Here is a 24504-nt window from a genome sequence, read left to right as displayed (position 1 = left end):
AAAAGGGGGATTTGTGAAAAGAAATTCACAGAAAAAGCGGCTACATTATGAACAGAACGTGACACTCAGAAAAATTTCCAAAAATTATGCTTTATTACACACATATAAATATGACATATGGGCGTTCGCCCTGGTTTACCATCACCTCAGTATGAGACAATACACACAGACCTAAAACCATATAAAATGACACCAAGACCGGTCTAAATGCATGTGCAACAGAAAAAATGACTGCAGGAGTCTAATGTCCCTGTAGCACAGACACATAGGTGAACACTTCCCAAAAGAGGTGTATCCAAAAATTATACCATAGGCATACCATAATATTGAATTTATAAATAGAACAATACCATTATGGTGAATCCCAGTTAGGGAATCCAAAAATTGTACTATGGATATAAGTATCACATGTATGCAATGCAGCAAGCACAATATGCGTCAAAAAGAGAACAACAAGCCTCAGGCCTGTATGGAGGGAGACATAATTGTCAAATATATGATGCAATACATTCCTGTACCGGCACAAGTGGTTGGGGCCCATTCATCTGTAATATAAACAGCTGTATCCTAGAGCTCTTGAATGAAAATTTGCCCCATTTATTCCCAGGATGGAAGAAAAGATGCAAAAAGCAGCACTCTGCTTGAAATGGTATCTTCACCACTATATGTGGACTACACACCACCTTTCGTAGGAAAAACGCTTTTTCTGTGAATTTCTTTTCACAAATCCCCCTTTTTTGAAGGCCCCAAGAGATGCCCCTGGTACCTTTTCAATGGCTTTTTCATAGGCTTTTTTGGGTGTGGGTGAGGACACAGGGGCCCCATGATCCCCTATTGCCCAGTCCGCCCCTGCCCGAGACCCTTCACATCTTCAGCCAGTCTCCTTCCATGTTCCGATCTTCGGCTACTTTTATTGGCCAAGCTGAGATGATGTCACTTCTGTGCATACGTCCGTGCAATGTGAAAATTGAATGCAGAAGAGACATACTACGAGGGGTGAAACTGAGAAAGGTGTGTATTATGCTGCTCAACTGATGCATCAAGGCGAAACACCACATAATGTTGAAGAAGCATGTCCTTTTCCACCAAGACAATGCACCAACACACAAGTCCACCATTGCAATGTCGGCCATTGAGTCCTGTGGATTCTAACTACTTCCACACCCTCCCTACTCACCAGATGTGGCTCCCTCAGACTTCCGTCTGTTCCCTAAGCTCAAGCAACATCTAGCTGGAACCCACTTTCCATCAGATGATGATGGCATGGCTGCGGTGGAGGAGTTTTTTGACATGCAGGATGAAATGTTCTACAAGGAAGAAATAATGGGCCTGCAGCACCGATTGCAAAAGTGTGTGGCGCTGAAAGGGGACTATGTTGAACAATAGCCATGAACAATTGCGCCTCCTGACAACCTTTTATTGGTAGCCTGATAACTTTTTCAGTCGCCTCTCGTACTGTTCACAATTTTTTTTTATTCAAATAGAACTATAGGCAAAACTTTTTTTTTTTCTTTTTTTTTTCACTTAAGTTTTTTTATTGAGAACTTTTGGTTTGCAGTAAATACAAATTTATGCAGTATCAAACAATGCACAATGGACAGTGATGACTTAAAAAAGAAACATTAGGAACACTGGAGGATACAGCCTCCTCGTTGTTGGTTCAACATAAGAATACAGATAAACATTTTGGACATAATCCCAGTCAGATCTGTGTCCCATTTCAGAGATTTTCTTTCACTTTCTGCCCCATAGCCAAACAGGAAGTGAAAGGAAATCCCTGCAAATCCAGGCAGGACCGTGGATAAGGGGGTAACACCTATCCTCCTGTACGTGGTCCAAGCCAGCAGGGGGGCCAGGCAGCTGGGTGAATCGAATGTAGGCTCACCCTCCTTGTGCACCATGCATTTCCTGCTGCTGCCCAGGCCCCCCTGTGTGCCCCCACAGTGCTGCCAACTTCCCTCCTATCATTTACCAGCCCTTTCCTTTCCTGAATGAACACAATGAGTGATCGGTACCAATCACTCACTGTGTTCATCCATAACTGAAGCATAGTAAAGTTTGCTTTATTTGGGGGACCCTATCAGGTTTACTGTATGGGGCCCCTTGGTTTTTAACCGCAGCCCTTCCCCCACGGTCATTGGAACTAATGTCTCCATTGGAAGATTTCCCCTCAATTAATGTTCTGGGGACAACCCAAAATGTGGGCTTTTCTTTACTTTCAATGATAATGATGAACAGGACACATTCAGAGGGTAAATCTCCCTAACGGGGCATGGACAGCTGTAAAAAACTGACAGGGGTTCTAATCCCTCTCCACCATATCCAAAATTGAAAAAAAAAAGTGTTGCCTTCAGTTATACTTTTAAGTTTCACTTTAGGTCAGTGTTTCTCAAGTAATGGGTCACAACCCTAAATGGGTTGTGACCAGGGGCGGACTGGGCCATGGGGCAAGTGACCCCCCCCCCCCCCCCCCTGGTTTTTCTAATGCCCCTGCCATCACCCCAAACTTTAAGACACTTATCAAGAGCAAGAAGCATCCCCAGGTTTTCCACTTAGTTCTAATTCATTTTATGTGTTTCAACTGCCATTTATTTTGTTGGATTTTTTCCTCAACAGCACTTTCATTTTCACTAGCGCTGTGATTGCTGCACTATCCATTTTGGTAGGAAGCTGCTTTTTTACTGCTTAAAAAGTGCATATACATTGTAGAATACTGCACCAGTTGTTTTGTGGAAAAAATGATAATGTTTCAGAAATTAAATTATTTTTGGGTCACGGCTTAATGATTAAGGACAAATGTGGGTCCTGAGGTTCCACAAGTTGAGAAACACTGCTTTAGGTGACCATTCACACTGGCAGGCAGGGGGTGGGATGGAGGGCATTTTACCATTCCCCAACTACCTAAAGCAGGGGTCCTCAAACTTTTTAAACAGGGGGCCAGTTCACTGTCCCTCAGACCGTTGGAGGGCCGGACTATAGTTTAAAAAAAAAAAACTATGAACAAATGCGGACACAGTACAGGAGATGACCAGAGACTGTGGACACAGTACAGGAGATGACCAGAGACTGCGGACACAGTACAGGAGATGACCAGAGACTGCGGACACAGTACAGGAGATGACCAGAGACTGCGGACATAGTACAGGGAATGACCAGAGACTGCGGACATAGTACAGGAGATGACCAGAGACTGCAGACACAGTACAGGGAATGACCAGAGACTGCGGACACAGTACAGGAGATGACCAGAGACTGCGAACAAGGTACAGGGAATGACCAGAGACTGCGGACACAGTGCAGGAGATGACCAGAGACTGCGGACACAGTACAGGAGATGACCAGAGACTGTGGACACAGTACAGGAGATGACCAGAGACTGCGGACACAGTACAGGAGATGACCATAGACTGCAGACATAGTACAGGAGATGACCATAGACTGCAGACATAGTACAGGAGATGACCAGAGACTGCAGACACAGTACAGGGAATGACCAGAGACTGCGGACACAGTACAGGAGATGACCAGAGACTGCGAACAAGGTACAGGGAATGACCAGAGACTGCGGACACAGTGCAGGAGATGACCAGAGACTGCGGACACAGTACAGGGGATGACCAGAGACTGTGGACATAGTACAGGGAATGACCAGAGACTGCGGACACAGTACAGAAGATGACCAGAGACTGCGGACACAGTACAGGAGATGACCAGAGACTGCGGACACAGTACAGGAGATGACCAGAGACTGCGGACACAGTACAGGAGATGACCAGAGACTGCGGACACAGTACAGGAGATGACCAGAGACTGCGAATATAGTACAGGAGATGACCTGGGACTGCGGACACAGTACAGGAGATGACCAGAGACTGCGGACAGAGTACAGGAGATGACCAGAGACTGCGGACACAGTACAGGAGATGACCAGAGACTGCAGACATAGTACAGGAGATGACCAGAGACTGCGGACATAGTACAGGAGATGACCAGAGACTGCGAATATAGTACAGGAGATGACCAGGGACTGCGGACACAGTACAGGGGATGACCAGAGACTGCGGACAGTACAGGAGATGACCAGAGACTGCGGACAGTACAGGGGATGACCAGAGACTGCGGACACAGTACAGGAGATGACCAGAGACTGCGGACACAGTACAGGAGATGACCAGAGACTGCGGACATACAACGGCGGCGGGAATACTGGGCCGGCCACTCCATAAGACGCACAGACATTTCCCCCCAAGTGTGTCTTATGGAGCGAAATATACGGTAAATGCAGGACACCTTGTTGGGTCAGATCTGTGTACAATGTAAAGAGAGAGATGGGGGGGGGGGAGATAAGGAGGGGGGAGAGAGAGGAGGGGGAGAGAGAGAGAGAGAGGAGGGGGGGATAGAGAGAGAGGGGGGAGGGGGAGGAGAGGGGGGAGGGGGAGGAGAGAGGGGAGAGGGGAGGGGGAGATAGGAGGGGGCAGGGGGAGAGAGAGGGGGAGGGGGAGAGAGAAAGAGGGGGGAGAGAGAGAAAGGAGGGGGAGAGAGAGATAGAGAGGAGGGGGGAGTGAGAGAAGGGGGGGAATGAGGGAGGGGGGAGAGGAGGGGGATGGGGTAAAGAGAGAGGAGGGGGAGGGGAGAGAGAGAGAGAGGAGGGGGAGAGAGAGAAAGAGAGAGGGAGAGGAGGGGGGAGAGAGGAGGGGGGAGAGAGGAGGGAAGAGAGAGAGGAGGGGGGAGAGAGGAGGGGTGGGAGAGAGGAGGGGAGAGAGAGAGGAGGGGAGAGAGAGAAAGAGAGAGGGAGAGGAGGGGGGGAGAGGAGGGGGGAGAGAGGAGGGAAGAGAGAGAGGAGGGGGAGAGAGGAGGGGAGAGAGAGAGGAGGGGGAGGGAGAGAGGAGAGAGGGGGAAAGAGAGAGGGAGGAGATTGATTATCTATTGCACTTATCTGGGGTCCGTGGCCGTGATACCCGACATGCAGCGATGGAGTCTCCTCTCTTGCTCCCCCTCTTCATGGTCAGCTCTAGGCTCCGCCCTCCGGCCGTGAGGGTTTCATGCACTGATCAGAATAGATGGCCGGTTGGTTGCAGAGCGGCCAGGTGAGTGGTGCGGGTTCATAAGCCGAGCCCACCTTCCCCTGTTCTAGAATTGCTGATCCTGCCTGAGCCCTGCCGAGCTCTCCCGACCTGCCAAACCCTAGTCCCTTGCCTAGCGGCAGATACGTCCCTGCACGGCGGGCCGGATAAATGTCCTCGGCAAGCCGCATGTGGCCCGCGGGCCGTAGTTTGAGGACCCCTGACCTAAAGCAACAAAGAAAGCAATGCAGCCACTCAGGTCTGTACCCAAAGAAAAATAGCAAGTTGCGTTCAACAAGCAGTACCACTACTGAACCTGACCCATTCAAGTGAATGGGGCTGCACTGCATTCATTCATTGCACACAGTGGTTCTGTATTTTGAGGGCTACAGCAGGAGGTGATATGTCGCCTCCTCACCAACTGAGAAAAACCTTCTGAAAAGCAACAGATCGCGCTTTTTGGGGTGTGTGGGGGGGGGAGGGAAGTATAGCAGCACATATGAACAAGCCCTAAAGCTGAACTTTGGGCCAAAACATTTTCATTTAAATGCAGGGCTGCTTAACACAGACACACATTATGTATCATCTTATTTCTGAATGAGTTACCCAAGTTCTCAGCTTTGAGTTCATTAACTACTGTGACAAATGTTAATCCATGAGGAAGAGGGATTGTCTAGCCCCTGAAACACGTTGGTGCCATTTTTTGTCTTTTGCCCATGTTGGGAATCAATCATAGGCATGTGCACAGGGTGTGCTGGGTGTGCCTGGGCACACCCTAATTACTCCATGTGGCACAGATTCCCCCTGCTGCCTAACCCCCATCCCCCCTTCTCCTGCAGGACCGATGGCTTCCCTCCTCTCCTCTCTACTAGCTTCTGTGGGGGAACGTTTCAGGAAGGAGAACAGGGAAAAGGGCTGGTAAATAAGTAATTTACTGTCAGCCTCCTTTTTTTAATGCATATTGCGAGTGTTCGGTACCTGTCACTCACTGTGTTCATTCATAACACAGTTTGTGAATGAACAGGAAGCTGATCAGCACAGAGCACTTCCCATTCTTTCACTGTCCAGTGCAGCTGAGGCTACAGGGAAAGGGACTGGGGAATCTTTATCCTCAAAAGTGAGATATCAGGGTTCTGTTTACACCCCTGATACTTCACCAAATTCCCCCAAACTGGGCTCCTAAAAAAAATTATAAAAAATATTTAACAAATAAAATTGTAAAAGAAAATAAAATAAAAATAACAGATATATATACACAGCAATAGGCAGCACACACCATGGAATCAATAAGTTACATTTCCTGACTCTCAACATGTGTGTTTGGTGCTCCTTCTGGCTAAATTGTATATAGTCTTCTCAAGCTGGGTGACCTCTACCTTCAGGGAGGGGACCCCATTTTTTGGAGAGCTACCAAACCTAGGCCATCCAGTTTAAACAAAGTTCTCACCTATTGGGCCAAGACTTATATTCGGTGCCTTGCTTTCACCTCCACTTGGTCTTTATTACAGGTAGTTCCTGCATAGAGTTCAAAGTTTCGCACTGGATTATTGCACAAATCTAGAAGAAATACACAAAGCACTCCAAGATTCAAGGAAGACTACACATGACTTTTGTATTTAGACAATATTTACTTATCCTGGAGTTCGGCTTTAACTGCTTGATGACCGCCCCATAGCAGATGTACTGCTACAGGGTGGCCGCGCCGTGCAAAATCATGTAAATATACATGATTTAGCATTACTAGGTAGGGGGCGTGTGCCTGTCGCTCTGCCTTCACTGCTATTGGCTCCTGAGGATGTCAATTTCTGGGTCCCAGCCGGCAATTCCCAGATGGGACTTGATGATCATTGGAAAAGCTGAGAGGGGAAAGATCTGTGTGTAAACAACACAGGTCTCTCTCCTGTCAGCATGGATGTGCTGCTTTCTATCTCTCTGCACAACAGAAAGATAGAAAGCAGCATGTAAAACACAACACAGTACACAGTCTAGTCACTCCCTATTACACAGTTAACCCTTTGATTGCCCCAGATGTTAACCCCTACCTGCCCAGTGCCATTAGTACAGTGTCAGTGCTTTTATTAGTGTCACTGGGGATGTCAGTGGCAGTTAGTCAGTTCCCCCCAGTGTCAGAATGCCCACTGCAGTCCTGCTATAAATAGCTGATCGCCGCCATTACTAGTATAAAAAAATTAATAAATAAAAATTCTAGTATGTATACCACCATTTGTAGACACTATAACTTTCATTTAAACCAATTAATATACACTTTTTGGGATTTTTATTTAGCAGAATACATTTTGGCTGAAATTTATGAAAATTATTTTTAATTTTTTCTATTTATTTATTTATTATTATATCATTTTCTTTTTTTTCAAAATTGTCTGAGGTGATAAAATACCACTGAAAGAAAGCTCTATTTGTGGGGAAAAAAATGACATAAATTTCATTTATGTACAGCATTGCATGACCACATAATTGTCAGTTAAAATAATGCAGCGCAGTATCACAAAAAAAGCAAAGGGATTGGGTGGAAGATGGAGCGCTGAAGTATGCTGCTTTGTAGCTTGGGAGGGGACACCGGAGAAGGGGGGCTCTGTCTCCAGGCTGGAACTTGGAAGAATGGGGGAAGGAAGTTTACAGAGGAAGCTCCACTGCCCTGCAGTCCACTGAGGAAGCACAGCCTGCTAGGCTAGAAGGAAACTAGCTCTGTGAAAGGCCTGAAATCAGTTTGCCCAAAGCTACAGGACCAAGGACAGTGTGAGTGCCTCTACACCCCTGGGGCCTATAAGTGAGAGGGCTGCTATACTCAACCCGGGACAGTGCTGCAAGTCTGTTCTTGAATCTCATGCCCTGGGATACTCTTCAAGACAACCAGGTGGATGGGCAGTTTCTAGTTGGGGTTTGAAGAGGTTCATATAAAGAGGGGACCAAGTGCTCCTTGCAGAGACAGTGTTACTGATCCGTCAAGAGACTGATGCCACTCTGAAGGGAGTTGAAAGTCCAGGATCCATCCTTTTTGTACAGAATTTAGGAAGTTGTCCTCAGAATTATTTCAAGTCAGGTTGAGCATCTTATATACCCCTAGACCCTATCCATGTGTTTTTCCCTAAATAAAACAAAAAAACAAGCCCATGGACTGGTTACTGACTACAAAAGAAAAGTGGAAAATGCGTGTTGCCTGGCCGTACAGGGATAAGGGGGACATAAAACCATCAGCTCTCAAGGGGGTAGCGATACATGTATTTAACATCAACGTATCTCAGATGACTTGAAAGATCGTGTTAATATATTCACTCCCTTTGAGAGCCACGAGTGTGGACACTTTATGCGGCTAGTGGCTCTCTATCCCATTTGTCATTAATGACTTTGATTCCGATTGACAATTGGGAACCAATCAGAGTGGTTCTCAATCATGTGTTCGCTTATGTTCAGTTATGTGTCACATACAGGCTGGCTAATGTTATTAACATAAATAAGCCGTCAGCCTACAGTCTACAGATGGCAATGCAGATACAATTTGACGATGTTCAAGATGGCATTTTTCATCTGTTTAATACTGTATTTGTCAGATACAATTGCAGTGTTAAAAATACATTAGGAAAAAAAAAAGATTTTAGGTTTTTGCACATTTGTTAAACTGTAATAATTCATGAGACTGGGCTCCTTCTACAGGATCATCCATTTAGTGCCTTTGCCTCACACAGATCCCACCCTTTGCCATTGTTACAGCAAGGAAGTAGCTGAGCTATAGAAACCTGAATCCGTAGACAAGTACATTTCAAAATCTTCTAAAGATAATTTTTGATAGTACTTTACACTGGGGACTCTAATTCAAGACTTTAGGTCACCTACAGTAGTGTTATGAGCAAGCTTTTTCATACAGCACCACCCTAAAGTGACCCTCAGAGATAATAATAATAATAATAATAGTAGTAATAGAGTGCTGCATCTCACCACCTGGATATCCAATGCAATCTTTACCCTTTGGTTTCAGTGCTCCTACCATGTCTTATGTGATAGTAAAAATCTTATGAGCTGGTAGAAGGTGCCTACTTTCACATTTTTTGACCAAAAAACTCTTGTATTGACTACTCTAAATCTGGTTTCATTTAACCCCTGGCACACATTTCTTACCTTAGGGTTGAAGTTCTGCTCCCTAGAGCTAAGCTCCACCTGACTGCTACCTGTCCAATAGAAGCTGCCTCAAAACCCACAATAGGCTCTCAATTATAAGGGGATAAAGAGTGTGTTGGGTGGGTTTTCACAAGGAAGTTTAGCAAAACAGAAATCACTCAGTACATCTATATACATCAGATCAGGGCTATCCAATATCCTTTCCCCAAACATAGAACTCTTTTCTTTTTTCTTAACCCTTATGGAGCTCAAACCCCAAGACAACTTAGTGGCCTCCTAACCAGTCTACCAGGAGCTATGTGTGTCCCAAAATAGCTAGAAAGCATCTCTCATACTCAGGGTTGTCACATTGGGCACAAACAGCATCTCACACTCTCGCCCTACAGGAACTTGCTTCCAGTATGACAAGATCAGACTAGTCTACACCACTCCAAGCCCACACTGTAAGTACACACCCTATTAACCTCTCTATGTCATTGGGTAAATTATTCCAATTACAATTATGTCCAGACTAGAAGGTTGTTTAATATTGTAATAGAGAGATTTTGAAGCTTATCAAGCAAAGTGGTCTTGCTGTATCACAATGCATCACATCTTTTATTCACAGTGTAAGCATGGAATTCTTCTAGATGCATGTATGGTTACTTGGAGGAGAGCCTTAGTACCCTCATCTAATAGTAAACAAAAAGTCTAGTCTAGTGTCCCTGTTAAATCACAAGAGCATCCCTTTCTTCTTCCTATCTCCTGTAGGAAGGAGTATCTCATTTTCCCCCAGGCGGAAAAGTGTACACAGCTGGGGAAGGCATGGATGCTGCTCAACCAACCCTAGAGGTCCAATGTTGAGGAATGGCCTCAACCACAGTTCTGGCCATGCCCTCTGACACATTTCACCCTGTCCACCGGGGCTTGGTCACTTCTTTGACCAAGCCCCAGCGGTCGAGGTTGAACATGTCATGGGCGTGGCCAGAGTGGTGGCTGAGGCCATTCCTCAACATTGAAGGACACTGGAATAACTCGGAGTCATGCTCCCCTCTTCTCACTTGCCAGTGGGGTGATCTTTTTCCTTCCATCCATAGCTTGGAGCGGCACCATAAAGTATACTTTTCACTATGTACACAGATGGTGACACAGTTTTCTTCAACCTAAGAGAAAACAGAACCTTTTTACCCACATGAAGCCTACTCCACTCCACCAACCTACTTACTAGGGACTATCCAGGAAATAATGGGCATACCAAACTTCCTAGCAACACCCTGAGTTATCCTCCATTAAAAGGGGCCCTATTACAAGTGGGTGATATTTAATTCCATGGTACAGGGCTCGGATCATTAGGAAGTTCTCATTGGACAGGGGTGCAGTCGGTGGGTGGACTTAAGCTCAGAGGGCAGGGCTAAATACTTAAGCTAGGTAAGGGAAATTTAAATCAAAGGGTGGCACATATGTCTTTTCTGGCTAAGGCTACAAACGCTAAAAAGTCCTCCTAAGGTGCACACTGGTATGCATGTGCCAATCTCCAATGTACACAAGAAGGAATGTAGATTATCCTGTTATGATTCCCAAAAGTCCGCCCAGGGGAGCCATCTTGTCTACTGTTATTCCCTTCCTGACAATTACACTTTAAAAAAAACACAATTTTAAAATTGATGATAAGTTCCCTGTAAATTGGCTGTGCTTACCGTAAAATAAAATACAAATTTGAAGAGTTTTCTGTAGATTATTTACAGTTAATAATGTTACTTATAACAAACCTAAGTCTGGGGAACATTTATACCTTGTCCTTTGTTTTACACATTCATTCAACTTAATTAGATATTAACAACCTTGTCTCTGCTTGCATGCATTTCCTTTTTTTTATTTTATTTGTTTGTTTTTTTTTAATTAAAAGTCTCAGGTGCCCTTGCAGTGACTCTGTCACTGCCTTTCGTTCTCGCACACGGATCATCCGTCAAACTATCGATCAGATTAAGAATGATTTATTTTGAAAGCTCAAGGAAAGTCTAGTCTACATCTTGTCTTTCGGACAAATTTAGATGAAGCTTAAATCACCAAGATAAATAAGTCAAACACGGTTTTTGGTAATCACAGGGGATCAAGCATTGCTAGGCATAAATGTATTCATTAGCAATGTGAAACTGATAAAGGTAAAAGAAAAGAGTCGACTCTTTGAAAGTTATGAAGGATAATCCAACAGACAGAGAGCTAAGAGAAGGCCTACAGCACCCAATCCAAACCTAAAATAGATTCCCAAGCACAGTCAAATTTCCACCTACCCACCACCAACCTCAAAGCGTATCTAAAACCCAGGAACAAAAATGTGACATTTTGCAGCTTCCTAATCCTTGAAGAGTAACTCCAATATTGCTGAGAAAAAAAACAATCCCCTTGGGTTATCATTGTACATATCATGGAAGTGTACTGAGATTTGGCCTGGCACTAAAGGTCATCTCACTTGAAGGACTTTTTGAAACATTTAATGGTCAAGGGCATAAAACACAGCCAACACATTTTGGGGGAAAAAGCTTCCCCTTCTTCAGGGTTTGAGTAGTCAATGTTAATACAATTACAGAATGCACTAAGGAACCTGTTCTAAGCCTTGATGAATATTAGGGTCTCCTGATGGCTCTAAAGGCAGCCAGCTGAGACTGGTCTCCTAGTGCATTCTGTTGTGATGTTACTAACATAGACTGCTTAAGTCCTGAAGAAGGGGAAGGCTTTTCCCCCGAAATGCATTGGGCATATTTGATGCTCTTAATCATACATGGCTGAAAAGCCCTTGAATGGAAATTAACGTTTGTATCAGGAGTTTCTCTGTACACATCCAAGAATTTACCATCTAGCGGAAGCTTCCTTTGTCGCTTTCAGAAAATCCATATATACAGTTTGATTGCCTTATCCCCCCACTATATGGGCATAGTACATAAATGGTATATGTGGCCAACAAACTCCATAATTCTCTTTTAAGCAGTAAAGGATAAGTAGTCTCACTCAATGCATTTCTTGAAAAGCTGTTTCACTTCAGTAGAGTACAAATATACTATAACAATGAAAGGCATAACATATCAGTCATTTCCATTGTATAACATAGATGTCAATTAACTTTATTGAAAAAGGCAAAGCAAACGTTTACACTCCTGAAGAAGCAGAACAGCTTTCTGAAAAATCTGTAGAGTGGGACTGCCTACTTATACATCTTAAAAGAGAGTTTTGGAGTTTATTGGTCATGTATGCCATTGTATTGTATCAAATAAAAAGAATGATTTCATGTAATTAGGGTCAATACGTCTATCAGAAGCAGGGGTGGACTGACAACTCATGGGGCCCCCGGGCAACAGGGGATCATGGGGCCCCTGTGTCCTTGCCCAAACTCAAAAAAGCCTATGAAAAGGTACCAGGGGCATCTCATGGGGCCCCCTTCTGACCCCGGGCCCTCGGGCAGTGCCCAAGTTTCCAAATGGTCAGTCCGCCCCTGATCAGAACAGATATGGAGATATGGAGCCACACACCGATAATCAGCTCAATCACTGTATATGGAAGATTGGCTTCAGCTTGTCACCTCCCAAGCCACGCCCCTCTGATGCATTTCGCCCTCCCACGGGCTTAGTCATAGAGGATCTAAGCCTGTGGGACGATGAAACACATCAGTGAGACATGGCTTGGGAGACAAGCTGAAGCCAATCTTCCATATACTGTGATTAGGCTGATTATCGGTGTGTGGCTCCCTACTCTTCTGATAGACCAAGGTTTCTCAACCAGTGTTCCATGGAACACTAGAGTTCTTCCAGAGGTTGCAAGGGGTTCCTTGAGCAATGTGCAATTTCTGATTCTCAGAATGCTCTTTACACTTGAAGTCATTGGGAAGAATTATCCCTTTACAGATAGCTAACAAGATCAATGGTATCAATGGGAACTTATCTAAGTTCCCATTGATACCATTGATCTTGTTAGCTATCTGTAAAGGGATAATTCTTCCCAATGACTTCAAGTGTAAAGAGCATTCTTCCGACTGACCATCACTCTATGTATAGGAAGTTGTAGATTAAGTACTTCTTAGCAGAGGTTCCCTGAAACTGGAAAGTTATTCCAAGGTTTTATCTGTATGGAAAAGGTTGAGAAAGGCTGCAATAAACTGTTTCAGTGGACTAGGCAAGCCTTGCTGGATGCCGGCGCCCAGGGGCGGACTGACCATTTAGAAACTCGGGCACTGCCCGAAGGCCCGGGGTCAGTAGGGGGCCCCATGAGATGCCCCTGGTACCTTTTTCATAGGCTTTTGTGAGTTTGGGCAAGGACACAGGGTCCCCATAATCCCCTATTGCCCGGGGGCCCCATGGGTTGTCAGTCCACCCCTGCCAGCACCCAACAGCATTGGAGTCTCCAGGATGTTGTATGTTGGTGCTTACAGCAGTGGTATTTGATTTTCTTGAGGTCATAGGGTCAATAGGTGCCTTGAAAGTTCAACCTTTTTTCCCCCTTCTTCTTCTGTAATTTGGATGTGGCCCCATATTTTGAACCAAAAAAAACCTTTTGTACCTATGCATTTGCTCCCTTACTGTATGCATGCCCCCTGTGTTAGAATTACAGCAGTGCACAATGCAACAGAGCCTGAACTGGCTCGCACAGCTGGCCCTCCCTCTTTTATTCCAGGTTTACAAGAAGCTAACAAAAAGACAGATATGAAGTACTTATACTAGCTGCTTCAAAAATAAATTGAATGATTTCTTTACCAAGCATTCAGCTTTCATAGGGGCTGTCAACGTTTCATATTTCATCACCATCATTTAGATATTCAGCCACCATCGCTTTGCCTTTTTGTCTGGCTGCAGCCTTGGCCATCAATGACCATCACCAATGAGATTATTTAGTGCTCATATATGTATAGCTTTCTCTTTGAATTCTTATGAACACATTGTTGGCTCTACACAGAACTTCACATTTTACATATTTTTAAATTTATTGCATTTTCTATTCGCATACAGAAAAAGCATGTCAGAAAGTTGACTTTTAAAACATAAAACAATGAAAAATTCATCCTTAAATATTTCAATGTCAGTCCAACCTTCCTGTATGATTGCATTTATGGCTATTCCTTGTGTCCTTTATGACTACATGCAGGCATATGTCTCTGAGAACATCAATATGATCAGTTTAAGGGGAACTTGTGACAAGGACAAACTTAGAGTATAACTAAAGGGAAAACGTTTTTGTTAGTATTGGATAGAGTGAAGAGGGATTAGAACCCCTATCAGGATTTTATTGCTGTTTGTGCTCACGTTAGAGAGATTCACCCTCCCCAAGTGAAAGAAAATCACAAATATTGGGTTGTCAACAGAACAGAAATAGAAGGGAAATCTTTTTTTGTTTAAAAACTATTTTTTTTAAGAATATCCAGTCATATATGACCCAAAGGGTCATTATACCATCAATTACAAAAGAAAATATGAAGCTTTCGTAAACAAAATGTAGAGCCCATCTAATTAGCTTGAAGAGCTTGGATTTTTTAGACAGAGGCTGAATAGCAGCCTGGGTATGGGTCAGCCTGGATGTGAGTCAGCCAGGTCACCTTTTGTCAGGGCTGAAGGCTCTGCAGATCAGTTCACTGATCCCTTCCTCCCTCCCCATTCTAGAGACTTGAGAAGTTTCTAGAAGGCAGTGGGTGGGGGTGAGGAGGGGCTGAACAGCATGTCTGAGGGATCTTGACCAATCCCCAAGCAGGAGGCTTGGCATGGGGTCAGGACAACCCTCACATATGATAGAACCTGATCAGCAGAAAGTGGTTATTGTGTGGAAGATGGAGTAGGAGGCTGGAGTGTGGAGCCTGGGAGGGGGCCCAGGGAAGGAACCTACCTATAGGCAAATGCTTGAAGAGGGGCCTTCACTGTGCCACAGTCTACTAAGAGGGACAGACTGAGCAGTAGGGAAGGAGTCAGCCCAGCAGAAGGCCTGAAGGCACCCACCAACCCATAAAACTATTGGGAAGGACAGTGTAAGTAAGCTTACACCCCCTGGGCCAGATAAGGGGAGAGGGCGGCCAGGTGGGAAACCAACTAGCTTCTCAGCTGGGACTGTTTAATTTTGGATCTCCTTGTCCAGGGAATACCCTTGGTACTGCTGGGTAAAGAGAAGGGTTCATCTGGGGTCTGAGGAGGTACACTGGAGAGCAGGAGTGCTCTCAAAAAAGAGACAGATTTTTGTTTTCTGTCCATAGACTTGTACAGTTTATCCTAGCAGTTCACTGTTCCTTGGGCATCCCATACATCCCTTAACCCCATCCAAATTCAATACCCTTTAATAAATCACAAAAAAAGAAGCCTAAGGACTGGTTACTGTTTCTGTGCGCAAGTGTGGAGGAAGAAGATGCGTGTTGCTTGGCTTTACAAAACCGTAGGGGAACCCAAAAAAACTTAGCAACTCCTAAGGGGGGAGTGCTACAAAAACATCCATTCAGTAATACAGTAAGCAGCATCATTGCTAGTGCATAACAGAAAGTGTGAAGGCAGAGCAACATTTGCAAACATACAATGAATTTCAAAAAGCAAAGACATTAGATAATTTCCAGGTACATTACGTATCTGCAACAGAGATAAATATTACATAAATAAATGGTAAGAAGCTTTTCAAGCATTCAACTTAGCACCAACTGGGTGCATGGTATCAGACAGTCTGATTAGAAAGAAAAATGTTTAAAATAATAAAAAATAAAATTGTTAAAAAAATAAATGAAATAAAATGGCAAAAAATAATTTAAAAAATAAAATAAAAATAAAAACTACTGACACTAGTAGCGGAACTACTGGGGTCACAAAGGTGACACTTAGGATCAGGCCCTGACGTTCTGCCGCCGTGGGGGGACCCTAAGATGGCAGGAAGGGGATCCTCTGCTGGACCATAATAAAGTGTCCCACAATGGGAGTAAAGGGCCCTGGGATCATTGGGAAGGGCCCCGGCTGCGGGCCAGAGGAGCCCTAATGGCTTCTAGCATGTGGGCGCTGAAGGTTCTAGTTATACCTCTGTTCTCTCCATTAACATTATAGAGTCAATTCTATCAATAATAAGGGAGAGTGAGATGACAGTGGACTTCCATTGAAGGGCTATAGCTCAAATTGGTTTAACGCAAAGCGTATGGATGAATCTTGGCTCCCGGCATATAATCCCAGGAATCAACTTAAATAGCAAACACATAGATGAGGACAATTGGAGTATCTGACCATAAATTCTGGAGGTGATTTCATTAACCTTGCACCACCCTGGTTTGACCACCTCACAAGACCAGAACATACACTATTTTTCCACAAGTATTGGGACACCTGCCTTCACACACACACAAACTTTAATGGCACCCCAGTCTTAGTCCTTAGGGTTCAATATTGAGTTGGCCCACCCTTTGCAGCTATAACAGCTTCAACTCTTCTGGGAAGACTTAAACAAGGTTTAGGAGGGTGTCTATGGGAATGTTTGACCATTCTTCCAGAAGAACATTTGTGAGGTCAGGCACTGATGTTGGATGAGAAGGCCTGGCTCACAGTCTCTGCTCTAATTCATCCCAAAGGTGTTCTATCAGGTTAAGGTCAGGACTCTGTGCAGGCCAGTCAAGTTCCTCCACCCCAAATTCGCTCATCCATGTCTTTATGGACCTTGATTTGTGCACTGGTGCACAGTCATGTTGAAACAGGAAGGGGCCATCCCCAAGCTGTTCCCACAAAATTGGGAGCAAGAAAAAGTTCAAAATGTCTTGGCATGCTGACGCCTTAAGAGTTATCTTCACTGGAACTAGGGGGCCAAGCCCAATCTCTGAAAAAAGCCCCACACCATAATCCCCCCTCCACCAAACTTGACACTTGGCACAATGCAGTCAGGCAAGTGCCATTCTCCTGGCAACCACCAAACCCAGACATGTCCATCTGATTGCCAGACAGAGAAGCATGATTTGTCACTCTAGAGAACACATCTCCACTGCTCTAGAGTCCGCACTTGGTGATGGAAGGCTTGGATGCAGCTGCTTGGCAATGGAAACCCATTCCATGAAGCTCTCTATGCACTGTTGTTGTGCTAATCTGAAGGTCACACCAAGTTTGGAGGTGTTTAGCTTATGACTTTGCAGAAAGTTGGCAACTTCTGCGTACTTTGCGCTTCAGCATGGGCTGACCCCGCTCTGTCATTTTACGTGGGCTACTACTTAGTAGCTGAGTTTCTGTGGTTCCCAGTTGTTTCCACTTTGTTATAATACCACTAACAGTTGACCGTGGAATATTTAGTAGCAAGGAAATTTTATGGATGGATATATTGTGCAGGTGGCAACATATCACAGTACCATGCTTGAATTCCCTGAGCTCCTGAGAGCGACCCATTCTTTCACAAATGTTTGTAGAAGCAGTCTGCATGCCTAGGTGCTTGATTTTATACACCTGTGGCCATGGAGGAGATTAGAACTCCTGAATCCAGTGATTTGGAGGGCTGGCTCAATACTTTTGGCAATATAGTATAAAATATAATGTGTCGGGAAGAGCATTCCTGGAAACATAGAGCAGAGGATTTGGAAAATATAGCATGAATTCGAACAGGGGTGCAGTACTACCTAGTTAAAAGTTAAGGGCTGTCTCTCTGACAGTGAGCGATCTAGCGCATGAACGGAGATTATCAATAGAGATGAGCGAATCGAAGTATCCGAAGTGGAATTCGAGTCGAATATCGGAAAAATTTTGATTCGTGCCGAATCCGAAAAACAGCCTAATTCGGACGCGCGAATCGAAATTTTTCCGAAAATGGCGGCTGACATGTGCGGCGACGGAGCGGGGATGTCGGGGAAGGCGCGCAGACAAGGCGCGCTGCCCCATAATGCATTCCTCAACGACATGTGATCGCATCAGCCAATCAGCAGCCAGCCAGCCAGCACTGTGTAATGGTCGAGGTATATATAGCGGCCATTTTGGAAATCTTCATTTGCCTGCAGTCATTGAACAGAGGCAGACCGCTCTGTACTAGGGACAGGGACAGAGTTAGGGCCACAGAAACGAGAATTGGGGACAGAGAGAAGTTACTTAGGGACAGAGAACCATTACTCAGGGACACAGACTTGTTAATGAGGGCCACAGAATCGTTATTTAGGGACAAAGAAACGCTAGTTAGGGCCACAGAATTCATACTCAGGGACAGACAGAATTGTTACTCAGTGCCAGAGAATTGTTACTTAGGGCCACAGAAACGTTATTAGGGCCACAGAATTTTTACTCAGGGACAGACAGAATTGTTACTGAGTGCCAGAGAATTGTTACTCAGGGACAGACAGAATTGTTACTGAGTGCCAGAGAATTCTTAGGGCCACAGAATTCATTCTCAGGGACAGACAGAATTGTTACTCAGGGACAGACAGAATTGTTACTGAGTGCCAGAGAATTGTTACTCAGGGACAGACAGAATTGTTACTGAGTGCCAGAGAATTGTTACTCAGGGACAGACAGAATTGTTACTGAGTGCCAGAGAATTGTTACTCAGGGACAGACAGAATTGTTACTGAGTGCCAGAGAATTGTTACTCAGGGACAGACAGAATTGTTACTGAGTGCCAGAGAATTGTTACTCAGGGACAGACAGAATTGTTACTGAGTGCCAGAGAATTGTTACTCAGGGACAGACAGAATTGTTACTGAGTGCCAGAGAATTGTTACTCAGGGACAGACAGAATTGTTACTGAGTGCCAGAGAATTGTTACTCGCACAGACACAAAATTGTTACTTGCACAGACACAGAATTGTTACTCGCACAGACACAGAATTGTTACTCAGGGCCACAGAATTCATACTCAGGGACAGACAGAATTGTTACTGAGTGCCAGAGAATTGTTACTCAGGGACAGACAGAATTGTTACTGAGTGCCAGAGAATTGTTACTCAGGGACAGACAGAATTGTTACTGAGTGCCAGAGAATTGTTACTCGCACAGACACAAAATTGTTACTTGCACAGACACAGAATTGTTACTCGCACAGACACAGAATTGTTACTCAGGGCCACAGAATTCATACTCAGGGACAGACAGAATTGTTACTGAGTGCCAGAGAATTGTTACTCAGGGACAGACAGAATTGTTACTGAGTGCCAGAGAATTGTTACTCAGGGACAGACAGAATTGTTACTGAGTGCCAGAGATTTGTTACTCGCACAGACACAAAATTGTTACTTGCACAGACACAGAATTGTTACTCGCACAGACACAGAATTGTTACTCAGGGCCACAGAATTCATACTCAGGGACAGACAGAATTGTTACTGAGTGCCAGAGAATTGTTACTCAGGGACAGACAGAATTGTTACTGAGTGCAAGAGAATTGTTACTCAGGGACAGACAGAATTGTTACTGAGTGCCAGAGAATTGTTACTCAGGGACAGACAGAATTGTTACTGAGTGCCAGAGAATTGTTACTCAGGGACAGACAGAATTGTTACTGAGTGCCAGAGAATTGTTACTCGCACAGACACAAAATTGTTACTTGCACAGACACAGAATTGTTACTCGCACAGACACAGAATTGTTACTCAGGGCCACAGAATTCATACTCAGGGACAGACAGAATTGTTACTGAGTGCCAGAGAATTGTTACTCAGGGACAGACAGAATTGTTACTGAGTGCCAGAGAATTGTTACTCAGGGACAGACAGAATTGTTACTGAGTGCCAGAGAATTGTTACTCGCACAGACACAAAATTGTTACTTGCACAGACACAGAATTGTTACTCGCACAGACACAGAATTGTTACTCAGGGCCACAGAATTCATACTCAGGGATAGACAGAATTCTTACTGAGTGCCAGAGAATTGTTACTCAGGGACAGACAGAATTGTTACTGAGTGCCAGAGAATTGTTACTCAGGGACAGACAGAATTGTTACTGAGTGCCAGAGAATTGTTACTCAGGGACAGACAGAATTGTTACTGAGTGCCAGAGATTTGTTACTCGCACAGACACAAAATTGTTACTTGCACAGACACAGAATTGTTACTCGCACAGACACAGAATTGTTACTCAGGGCCACAGAATTCATACTCAGGGACAGACAGAATTGTTACTGAGTGCCAGAGAATTGTTACTCAGGGACAGACAGAATTGTTACTGAGTGCCAGAGAATTGTTACTCAGGGACAGACAGAATTGTTACTGAGTGCCAGAGAATTGTTACTCGCACAGACACAAAATTGTTACTTGCACAGACACAGAATTGTTACTCGCACAGACACAGAATTGTTACTCAGGGCCACAGAATTCATACTCAGGGACAGACAGAATTGTTACTGAGTGCCAGAGAATTGTTACTCAGGGACAGACAGAATTGTTACTGAGTGCCAGAGAATTGTTACTCAGGGACAGACAGAATTGTTACTGAGTGCCAGAGAATTGTTACTCAGGGCCACAGAATTCATACTCAAGGACAGACAGAATTGTTACTCAGGGACAGACAGAATTGTTACTGAGTGCCAGAGAATTGTTACTCAGGGACAGACAGAATTGTTACTGAGTGCCAGAGAATTGTTACTCAGGGACAGACAGAATTGTTACTGAGTGCCAGAGAATTGTTACTCGCACAGACACAAAATTGTTACTCGCACAGACACAGAATTGTTACTCGCACAGACACAGAATTGTTACTCAGGGCCACAGAATTCATACTCAGGGACAGACAGAATTGTTACTCAGGGACAGACAGAATTGTTACTGAGTGCCAGAGAATTGTTACTCAGGGACAGACAGAATTGTTACTGAGTGCCAGAGAATTGTTACTCAGGGACAGACAGAATTGTTACTGAGTGCCAGAGAATTGTTACTCGCACAGACACAAAATTGTTACTTGCACAGACACAGAATTGTTACTCGCACAGACACAGAATTGTTACTCAGGGCCACAGAATTCATACTCAGGGACAGACAGAATTGTTACTGAGTGCCAGAGAATTGTTACTCAGGGACAGACAGAATTGTTACTTAGTGCCAGAGAATTGTTACTCAGGGACAGACAGAATTGTTACTGAGTGCCAGAGAATTGTTACTCGCACAGACACAAAATTGTTACTTGCACAGACACAGAATTGTTACTCGCACAGACACAGAATTGTTACTCAGGGCCACAGAATTCATACTCAGGGATAGACAGAATTGTTACTGAGTGCCAGAGAATTGTTACTCAGGGACAGACAGAATTGTTACTGAGTGCCAGAGAATTGTTACTCAGGGACAGACAGAATTGTTACTGAGTGCCAGAGAATTGTTACTCGCACAGACACAAAATTGTTACTTGCACAGACACAGAATTGTTACTCGCACAGACACAGAATTGTTACTCAGGGCCACAGAATTCATACTCAGGGACAGACAGAATTGTTACTGAGTGCCAGAGAATTGTTACTCAGGGACAGACAGAATTGTTACTGAGTGCCAGAGAATTGTTACTCGCACAGACACAAAATTGTTACTTGCACAGACACAGAATTGTTACTCGCACAGACACAGAATTGTTACTCAGGGCCACAGAATTCATACTCAGGGACAGACAGAATTGTTACTCAGGGACAGACAGAATTGTTACTGAGTGCCAGAGAATTGTTACTCGCACAGACACAAAATTGTTACTTGCACAGACACAGAATTGTTACTCGCACAGACACAGAATTGTTACTCGCACAGACACATAATTGTTACTCAGGGCCACAGAATTCATACTCAGGGACAGACAGAATTGTTACTGAGTGCCAGAGAATTGTTACTCAGGGACGCCTAATCGTTGAATTAAATAGTATGTCAGACAACATGCAGAGGAGTGGCAGAGGAGGCAATGTTTTAGGAGCGAGCAGACGTGGCAGCAGAGGAAGGGGTCGAGGCAGCAGTATTCGCAGCCAGAGGCCAGTGCTCCCGGTGTCATCCAGCGGTCGTGTCTCCACCGACAACCCTGCCGTCATTGATTGGTTGGCTCGGTCGTCTTCCTCTTCCCAGGTCACCTCTGACACCTACAGCCAACGGTCGGTGGGTACGTCAGACACAACCGTTAGTTGGCATGGCCCGGGACCAAGCCCACTGAAATCACGTGTCCTCTACCTGCCCCTGTCCTTTGCTGTTCCCTCACCAAGCGAAGTATCGCATGCTGTGGGCTCAGCCCCACTGTACAGTGAGGAAGAGCTAACAGAGGGCGGTCAGGAACGGGGGGAGACATCGGCCTTTTCAGCAGCCAAGCGAACAAGTACTGGCGAGGAGAGTGGCTCGGTAGCCGGTCTAGAGACAGGTCTGTCTCCTGACCCAGACGCAGCCGAGGGGGCTAGTAGTGAGGCGGAGACCCTACTTGATGATGAGGAGGTTGATCGCACTTGGCAGCCTCGTCGTCATCAGGCAATTTCTTCCGCATCATCAGGAGAAGAGGGTGGCAGCTTGGCAGCGAGCAAAACAGTCGGTGGGTTGCCCAGGAGACAGCAGCAGGGTCGCATCAGTGTCAGTGGAGCCAAACGTCCACGGAGTAGAGCACCAGCTCCACTGCAGCCTACCACCACGGCCAGTAGTGGTGCCGTTGCGCACGGAGGAAGTAGCAGTCAGCCAGTGAAGAGTAGCGGGGGCAAAGTTTCCTACTCGGTGGTGTGGCAATTTTTCCTCAAGCCGCCCGAGGAAGTAAACGTAGCCGTATGTCGACTATGTGGCCAGAAATGCAAGCGTGGCCAGGGGGCCCATGTTGGGACTACAGCGTTGCGTCAGCATATGCAGCGTCACCATTCGGTGGCCTGGGAAAACCGTGATAAACATACGGCGGTTCTGCCTGCCCCAGCCCCCGCTCCATCACCCGCTCCGTTACTTGCTCCGTCACCCGACGTCGTCAATCGCCCTCTATCAGCCAGTCAAGGCTCCAACACCTCTGCTGAGGGGAGTTGTCGCTCATTGGCATCTTCCGCTCGTTCAGATGCTCCTTCTCCTGCTACTCCTCTTCTCGGATTCCGTCAACAGTCTTTCTTGGAATCCGTATCCAAGAGACAACAGTTTGCGAGCACGCACCCGACGGTGCAAAAGCTGAACGTCCTCCTGTCCAAGTTGCTGGTGCTGCAGTCCCTCCCTTTCCAACTGGTGGACTCAGCACCTTTCCGAGAAATGATGGCTTGTGCCGCGCCGCGGTGGAGAGTGCCAAGCCGTCATTTCTTTGCCCAAAAGGCAGTGCCAGCCCTGCATTCACATGTAGAAGAGATGGTGGGCCAGTCTTTGAGCATGTCGGTCTCTGCCAAAGTGCACGGCAGCGCCGACGTGTGGAGCTGTAACTACGGTCAGGGACAGTACATGTCATTTACGGCCCACTGGGTGAACGTGGTGCCGGCACAGCCGCACCAGCAACTTGGACAGGTCACGACGCTTTTGCCTCCACGTTTGCACGTCCTTGGTCCAGCAAGCATGTCCGCCTCTACCACCTCTTTTTCCGCCGTGTCCTCAGCCGCCACCCCCGTGCCAAGTCCCATTACCCGACCGGCATATCACATGTGCAGGGCGCAACGGTGTCACGCTGTGCTGCACCTGGTATGCCTTGGCGAACGTAGTCACACAGGGGAGGAACTGCTGAGTGTAATGAACAGAGAAATCGACAGATGGCTGTCTCCGCGCAAACTAAAAATCGGAACCATGTTGACTGACAACGGAAAGAACATGGTGTCTGCTCTGCGTCAAGGAAGGTTGTGCCATGCGCCATGCATGGCTCACGTGTTCAATCTGGTTGTCAAGCGGTTCCTAAAATCCACCATCCCACTGCAAGACATCCTTAAAATGTCACGTAAACTGTGCATGCATTTCAGCCATTCCTACACCGCAAAGAACACCCTCATTGAGCTGCAGCGGCAGAACGGAATTCCACAGCATCGCCTGATCTGCGACGTTGCAACAAGGTGGAATTCAACCCTACACATGTTAGACCGCCTTTACGAGCAGCAAAAGGCCATCACCGATTTCCTGATGTTACAAGCGGATAAAGGTACTCCCCTGTGTAACTTAGATGTCAGCCATTGGCAGCTCATGCGTGACACCTGCCGCTTGCTCAGGCCCTTTGAGGAGGCCACGCTATTCGTGAGTCGGCAGGACTATGGGATGAACGACGTCATTCCTCTGTTGCACGTCCTGGAACAAATGCTGTTAACAATGGCTGGTCAGGGTGCGGTAGACGTGGCGCACAGATCTCAACGCCACATGACCCCTGTGGGGGCAGGACAGGAAGAAGAGGAGGAGGTAGAGGAGGACATTTGTGCTCAGGAATTATTGAGTGAAATGGGTGGTTTTTCCACTCAGCGGACAGGAGTGGAGGAGCAGGAGCA

Source organism: Staurois parvus, unplaced genomic scaffold (genome assembly GCF_062004578.1).
Source record: "Staurois parvus isolate SC_StPar_1 unplaced genomic scaffold, SC_StPar_1.0 ptg001263l, whole genome shotgun sequence".
Taxonomy (NCBI): Eukaryota; Metazoa; Chordata; class Amphibia; order Anura; family Ranidae; genus Staurois; species Staurois parvus.
Note: the sequence above shows the minus strand (reverse complement) of the source record.